We start from the raw sequence: 7852 nt of genomic DNA, 5'->3' as shown, positions 1-7852 counted from the left end.
TCTGCGTTTTGGGAGATGCCAAAGGCCACTGCCTCTCACCATACTAGAAATCCAGGTGGGGCTCAGGGGTGGAAAGACTCAACTGGTTTGGACAGCTAAGCTGACATGTGACCCTCAGCATTCGTGGTTTGCAATGCTCTCTCACATCTAGGAAAGTCTGCAGAACATGCCAGCTGGAATTTGAGAATCCCTTTCCCACTTTCCTCATAGACCGGGGGTGCCTGGCTGGCTAAGTCAGTAGAGCATATGACTCTTAATCTCAGGCTTGTGAGTTCAAGTTCCACACTGGGTGTAAAGATTACTTAAAAATAAAATCTTAAAAAGTAATAATAATAATAAAAGGGAATAGACTGGAACCAGGGAAGTTAAGGGAGTTGCCCAAGATCCCATTTGACCCATTCAACATTCTTTTCAAGAATGATCTCATCTCTCCCCAAAGGGCAAAGCCTGGCCCCTGGGCTGAAGCAAGCCAGAGAGAATGGATGTTCTTGAAGCTCCTATGCTATGTGCTAGGCATTGTGAACACATCATCTTGCAACAACTCTGAGAAGTAAATATTTTTATCTTCATTTTATAGCTGAAGAAATCGAGGTTCAGAGAAGTAAGATGATTGGCTGAGGACGTGGTGGAGGTGGGATTTGAACCCAGATATGGCTGACTCCTGACTCTGCTAGGTTCCCTCCACTGCAGTTCACTGTCTCGTCAGGCACAGCCAGGCCACTGGGTGGAAGGCAGGGTTAGGTCAAAGCTATTCTGCCCCTCAGGAGGAAGTGCAGACTAGCCAGGAATAATTCATGGCAGACTCCATTTGCCATGAGCTTCTCCTCCCAAGGCATCATGGTGGCAGAACCAGGAATAGGTGGTCTCAGAGATGCCCTGTGCTTCGTTCACTATTTCTTTCTTTTCTTTCCTTTTCTTTTTCCTTTTCTTCCTCCTTCCTTCCTCCCTCTTCCTTCCTTCCTTCCTTCCTTCCTTCCTTCCTTCCTTCCTTCCTTCCTTCCTTCCTTGTAGGTTCCATGCCCAACATAGGGCTTGAACTCACGACCCTGAGATCAAGAGTCACATGCTCTACCAACTGAGCCAGCCAGGTGCCCTTCTTTTTCACTATTTCTGCTTCAGAGCAACAACCTTGAGGTCCATCTACCTCAAGCTCTCATCCTATGGTGGACCCCCATTATGCTATCCCCTAGAGTGGTATTTGAGCCCCTGCTTGCGCACCTCCACAGACAGCAAGCCCACTCCCCACAAAGGCAGCTCTGCCATGGCTACCATTCCAAGCTGTGTTGGCCCAGGTCCTCCAAGCCTCCATCAGTCTATTGATAGAAATACAGCCCCATATACCAGTAATTGGCTTTCTCTGACTCTGTCCCCAGCATTCCTGCAGACATTCCTAGGGATGCCCTGAAGGTGTCTCACAGGTGCTCTACCTTTGGAGCTACGCTTCCCAGAACGAAACCACCTGCATTAAAAATGCTGAGTTTTTATTTAAAAAAATGTTGAATGTTTATTTATTTTTCAAGGGAAACAAAAGCAAAAATGAACTATTGGGACCTCATCAAAATAAAAAGCTTCTGCATAGCGAAGGAAACCATCAGCAACACTAAAAGGCAACCGGAAGAATGGGAGAAGATATTTGCAAATGGCATATCAGATAAAGGGTTAGTATCCAAAATCTATAAAGAACTTATCAAACTTAACACCCAAAAAACAAATAACCAACTGAAGAAATGGGCAAAAGACATGAATCGACACTTCTCCAAAGAAGACATCCAGATGGCGAACCAACACATGAAAAAATGCCCAACATCATTCATCACCAGGGAAATACAAATCAAAACCACAGTGAGATACCACCTCGCACCTGTCAGAATGGCTCACGTTAACAAGTCAGGCAACAACAGATGTTGGCGAGGATGTGGAGAAAGAGGATCTCTTTTGCACTGCTGGTGGGAATGCAAGCTGGTGCAGCCACTCTGGAAAACAGTATGGAGGTGCCTCAAAAAATTAAAACTAGAACTACCCTACAACCCAGCAATTGCACTACTAGGCATTTATCCACAGGATACAGGTGTGCTGTTTCGAAGGGACACATGCACCCCCATGTTTATAGCAGCACTATCGACAATAGCCAAAGTATGGAAAGAGCCCAAATGTCCATCGATGGATGAATGGATAAAGAAGATGTGATATATATATATATATATATATATATATATATATATATATATCAGAGAAATATATATATATCAGAGAAAGCCAATATATATATATATATATATATATATATATATATATATATATATATACAATAGAGTATTACTCGACAATCAAAATGAATGAAATCTTGCCATTTGCAACAACGTGGATGGAACTGGAGGGTATTATGCTAAGTGAAATTAGTCAGAGAAAGACAAAAATCCTATGACTTCACTCATATGAGGACTTTAAGACACAGAACAGATGAACATAAGGGAAGGGAAGCAAAAACAATATAAAAACAGGGAGGGGGACAAAACATATTTCTCTTAAATATGGAGAACAAACAGGGTTACTGGAGGGGTTGTGGGAGGGGGGATGGGTTAAATGGATAGGGGGCATTAGGGAATCTACTCCTGAAATCATTGTTGCACTATGTGCTAACTAATTTGGATGTAAATTAAAAAAATAAAATTAGATAAATGAACAAACATTAAAAAACATAAACAACAGAATTTTTGCAACTGGTGCTGACAAGTACAAAGGGAACTCTGAAAATTTATATTATGGATATTTTGCAGTGAAATCTCAAGAAGAACATAGAGATTAATAGGATTATTTTGCAAAGTGAAAACAGTCTGCATCTGAGGCATGTTATATATTTTAATAAAACTATGCAGTGTATGAATGTAAAAAAAAATGTTTATTTTTGAGAGAGAACGAGCAGGGGAGGGGCAGAGAGAGAGGCAGAGAGAATCTGAAGCAGACTCTGCACTGACAGCAGCAAGCCCAGTGTGGGGCTCGAACCCAAAAAGCATGAGATCATGACCTGAGCCGAAATCAGACACTCAATCAAGCCACCCAGGTGCTCCCCAACTGCTGACTTTTTAAAAAACCAATCCTCAGTGCCCATAGGAGGTATGCAGCCAAATTGTCAAGAAGCCACCGTTGATAAACCGTGCTGATGCTCCTTCTGGCATCTTCACAAAACTGTCCCCTCCTTTTTGCAGTACTCCTGGGACTCAGATGTGGGCACCAAGGATCCCCTCCCTAAATCATCCTTTTCCCCTTGCCCTGTCATCAAACCTCTTTTATCTTCTTCAACTCTCTTTCCTTAGCATGACTTTTTCCCAGGGAGCCCTCTATGGCTTGTGCAAACAGACCCTCAAGAACCTTCCACCTCCAGTCCTCCAGGCCTGTTCTGATAGACCTAAATCCTAGATTCAAATCAACCTCGGCAAAAATAATAATAGCTAACATTCTTTCATTGGACAAGTATTTATTGGGTTCCTACTTTGTTCCCAATAGCGTTCTAGGCTATAAGTTCTTATCACACACTGGGCAGCATTATAAGGACCTTCCACATATGAGCTCATTTAATCCTACAATAGCTCCGGTGAGGAAACGCAGGCACCAAGAGGTAGGTAAGTTGCCGAGTAATAACCATAACCACCATTCATTGAGTCTTCTCTCTAGGTAAGATACCAGACCAGGCACGATGCATTCATTCCCCGGGGCCGCACAGAAGGAAGTGGAGAGGTCTGGGGTAGGCCAGGTGAGGTGTGAGCCCCAGCTCACTGGGTGGCCCTCGCTTTACTCCTTCCGTTTGTCCTAAAGGAAAGCACCCTTCGATGGCTGAAATGCCCAGACTGCAGTGAGTTTCCCTGCCTCCCTAGAACCTGGAGGGAAAGCAGAGGGGAGAGGACCGGGTCCAGAGGTGCCAGCACTGCGTGCAGAGGGGCAACCGTGACAAGGTCAATGGGGAGATCCGCCCCAAACAGTGGACTCCAATTGCTTCCCAGGAGGAGCCCAAGCTGCAGGGGGCGCCCGCGAGCCGATATCCCCCGCCCAGTTCTCGGCCACCCCTGGCCGCCGGGACCCGCCGCCCAACGCTCAGACGCCGGGAGCCCGAGCCCCGCCGGCGTGGAGGGAGGGGGTCTCCTGCAGGTTCCAGGGGTGACCATGTTTCGGGGCCCACAAATAATCAGAATCGGGAATATTTCTGCCTACTTTGTACTGGAAACAGCAGTACACGACGTGGGGTGGCGAAGAGGATAAATGTAACACCTGCGGGTCTGTGGCAAACCCAGGAGCCTGGGGCGGGGCGGACAGGGCTGGCTGCGCCGCCTTGGTCAAGACACACCCCTGCCCCAGGTCTCAGTTTCCCCATCCGTGACTGTCAGCGTGTAGCTCCCTCGAGCCGGGCAGGTGGTGGGGAAGATCAGGGTCAGAGGTATTCCCCGGTCCCCTCCCTCGGCGCTGGTTCCGGGCGGACACGGGTGGCGGGGACGGGGGAAATCTGCTCGCGGGCGCGGTGGGGGAAGCGTTGCGTGCTCTGGCGCCCCCTGCAGGTCGAGAAACGCCGCGCCGCCCGGAGCCGGCGGGGGAGGGCGGGCTCGGCTGCGCGCGCGCTGGTGTCACTGCGGGGGACGGAAATGACTCACCGCTCCTCCGGGCCAAGGGGCGGCCGGGGCGAGTGCTGAGACGCGGCCACAGGAACCCGGGACAATGGCGGGAAGCAAGAGGAATGTGGGCCTGGCTGCCGAAGCGCTGCCACTGGGTGCCCCAGACCCGGGCCCTGCGGAGGGGCGGAGCGGGGCGGGGCGGGGCGGTCGGGCGGGGCGGGGCGGGGCGGGGACGGTGCGTGGCGGCCCATCCTGTAGAACCGTCCCGGGTCCTCTTTCCAGCGCGCTACCTCGACGCCGCGGTGGCTCTCCGTTGCCCTCACTACAGGGCTCAAACCTGACTGGACGACAGAAATATCCCAGGGTTTGTTAAAACCCACATCCCGGGCCCCCACCCCAGAGGTAGGTCAGAGCTGGGGCGACACCAACGTGCGTGTTGAACAAACTCCTAGGAGGTGCTGCGAGGCAGGGGTCCTGGGACCACTCCTTGAAGCAGCACCACGTTAGAATGAAGCTCAAGCTACTCAGCTTAGAAAAAAAGTTCAGGCTCCTGTTACGGGGTTGCCCCAGCCTCACCTCTTCCCCACTTCCTGTCCCCCTCCACACATGTTGTAGCACAACACGATTTAAAAATGAGCAAAGAACTTGAACAGACATTTCTCCAAAGAAGCTATATGAATGGCCAATAAGCCCATAAAAAATGTGCCATCACCAATCATTAAAGAAATGCAAATCAGGGGCGCCTGGGTGGCTCAGTCGGTTTAGCGGCTGACTTCGGCTCAGGTCATGATCTCGAGGTCCGTGATTTCGAGCCCCGCGTCGGGCTCTGTGCTGACAGCTCAGAGCCTGGAGCCTGTTTCAGATTCTGTGTCTCCCTCTCTCTGACCCTCCCCTGTTCATGCTCGGTCTCTCTCTGTCTCAAAAATAAATAAACGTTAAAAAATAAAAAAAATAAATGCAAATCAAAACCACAGACACCAGCTTACCCATTAGAATGGCTACTGTCAAAAAAAACAAAAACAAAAAACAGGGGCACATGGCTGGCTCAGGAGGAAGAGTAGGTGACTCTTGATCTCAGGGTCATGAGTTTGAGCCTCAAATTGGGTGTAGAGGTTACTTAAATAAATAAGTACTTAAAAGCAAACCAAGTGTTGATAAGGATGTGGAGAAAGTGCAACCCTTGTGCACCATTGGTGGGAATGTAAAAGAGTGGCTTTTGTAAAAAAACAACATGGCAGTCCCTCAAAATATTAAAAATAGAATTACCATATGATCCAGCAATATACCAGAAAGAATTGAAAGCAGAAACTCAGGGGCACCGAGGTGGCTCAGTCGGTTAAGTGTCTAACTCTTGATTTCAGCTTAGGTCATGGTCTTACTGTAGTGAGGTCTCTGTGCTGACCATGTAGAGCCTGTTTGGGATTCTCTCTCTGCCCCTCCACTTCTCTTCCTCTCTCTCTCTCTCTCTCTGTCTCTCTCTGTCTCTCTCTCTCTGTCTGTCTCTCTCTCTCTCAAAATAAATAAATTTTAAAAGTGAGGGGGGGCCTACGTGGCTCATGTGGTTGAGCATCCGACTCTTGATTTTGGCTCAGATCGTGATCTCACAGTTCATGGGATCAAGCCCCACATCAGGCTCTGTATTGAGAGCACAGAACCTGCTTGGGATTCTCTCTCTCTCCCTCTCCCTCTGCCCCTCCCCGGCTCAAGCATGTGCTCTGTCAAAATAAATAAATATTTTAAAATTTTTAAAAAAAGAAAGCAGAAACTCAAAGAGATACTTGTATGCCTGTGTTCATAGCACCATTATTCACATCACCAAATAATGGAAGCAAATGTCTATCAACAGACGAATGGATAACAAAATGTGGGATATACATACAATGGAACATTATTCAGCCTTAAAAAGGAAGGAAATTCAGACATAGGCTACAACACGGATGAACCTTGAAAACATTGTGCTAAGGGAAATAAATCAGTCACCAAAGGACAAATATTGTACATTTGCACTTACGTGAGGAACCTAGAGTAGTAAACTCATCAAGACAGAAGATTTGCCAGGGTTGAAATAGGGAAGGGAGGCAGGGAAGTTATTATTCAACGGGTATAGAGTTTCAGTTTATTTTATTTAAAAAAATTTTTTTTAAGTTTCTTCTTGAGAGGGAGAGACAATGTAAGTGGGGGAATGGCAGAGAGAGAGAGAGAGGGAGACACAGAATCTGAAGCAGGCTCCAGGTTCTGAGCTGTCAGCACAGAGCCCGATGCAGGGCTTGAGCCCACAAACTGTGAGATCATGACCTGAGCTGAAGTCAGAGGCTTAACCGACTGAGCCACCCAGGTGCCCCTGTTTGTTTCTTTTAATTCACACATTTATTATGCTAATGGACAGTGGGCTCCTTGAGGGTGGGACATCACTCAATTCTGTGCCCTCTGCACAAAAACAAGTAGGGTGAGTCCCCGGAAAGGTTTGGTCCATGAATGGATGGGGGGTGAGAGTCAAAGAAAGGGTGAGTGGATGTGTAGATGGGTGGATGGATGAGTTACTAAATGTGTGAGTAGATGGATGAATGTCCCCAGGGTGTAAAGGGGCCCCTGCAGTCACCTGGGCTTTTTGCCATCGAGTAGGAGCCTGTCCTAAGAGGCTGTGCCCACCGACCTGGCCCAGCATGGTGAACAGCTCGGCAGTTTTCCAAATCTGGACATGAGTTTTGGGCATGAGCCCTAGGCCAGCGGTACTGCACATACCCTTTGGCAAAGGTCATGGTGAAACTGCATGAGTCTGGAGACCTGAGTTCTTTTCCCAGCTCTGCACTCATTCTGTGACCTTGGTCAAATGGCTTGCTCTTTCTGGGCCTCTATTTCCCGCCTACAAAGTAGGAAAGGGGCAAGGTGCTAAGGTTTGCCTGGCTCTAAATCTTTGTCCATTTGTTTTTCTTTAAACGATTTTTTTGTCTATTTATCTATTTTGAGAGAGAGAGAGACAGAGACAGCGTGGGTGGGGGAGGGGTAGAGAGCGAGAGGGACAGAGAGAATCCCAAGCAGGCTCTGCACTGTCAGCACAGAGCCCTATGTGGGGCTCAAATTCATGAAACCATGAGATCATGATCTGAGCTGAAACCAAGAGTCAGATGCTTAACCGACTGAGCCACCCAGGCACCCCTTCTTTAATCAATTTTAATCAAAGTTAATGATGAAATATTTTGAGTCAAAAAAGGTACGAGAAATACTAAAACAGACATCCATGTACTTACCTA

This window comes from Neofelis nebulosa, chromosome 16, assembly GCF_028018385.1.
Source record: "Neofelis nebulosa isolate mNeoNeb1 chromosome 16, mNeoNeb1.pri, whole genome shotgun sequence".
Classification (NCBI taxonomy): domain Eukaryota; kingdom Metazoa; phylum Chordata; class Mammalia; order Carnivora; family Felidae; genus Neofelis; species Neofelis nebulosa.
The sequence above is the reverse complement of the archived record's forward strand: the minus strand, read 5'-3'. Positions refer to the sequence as shown.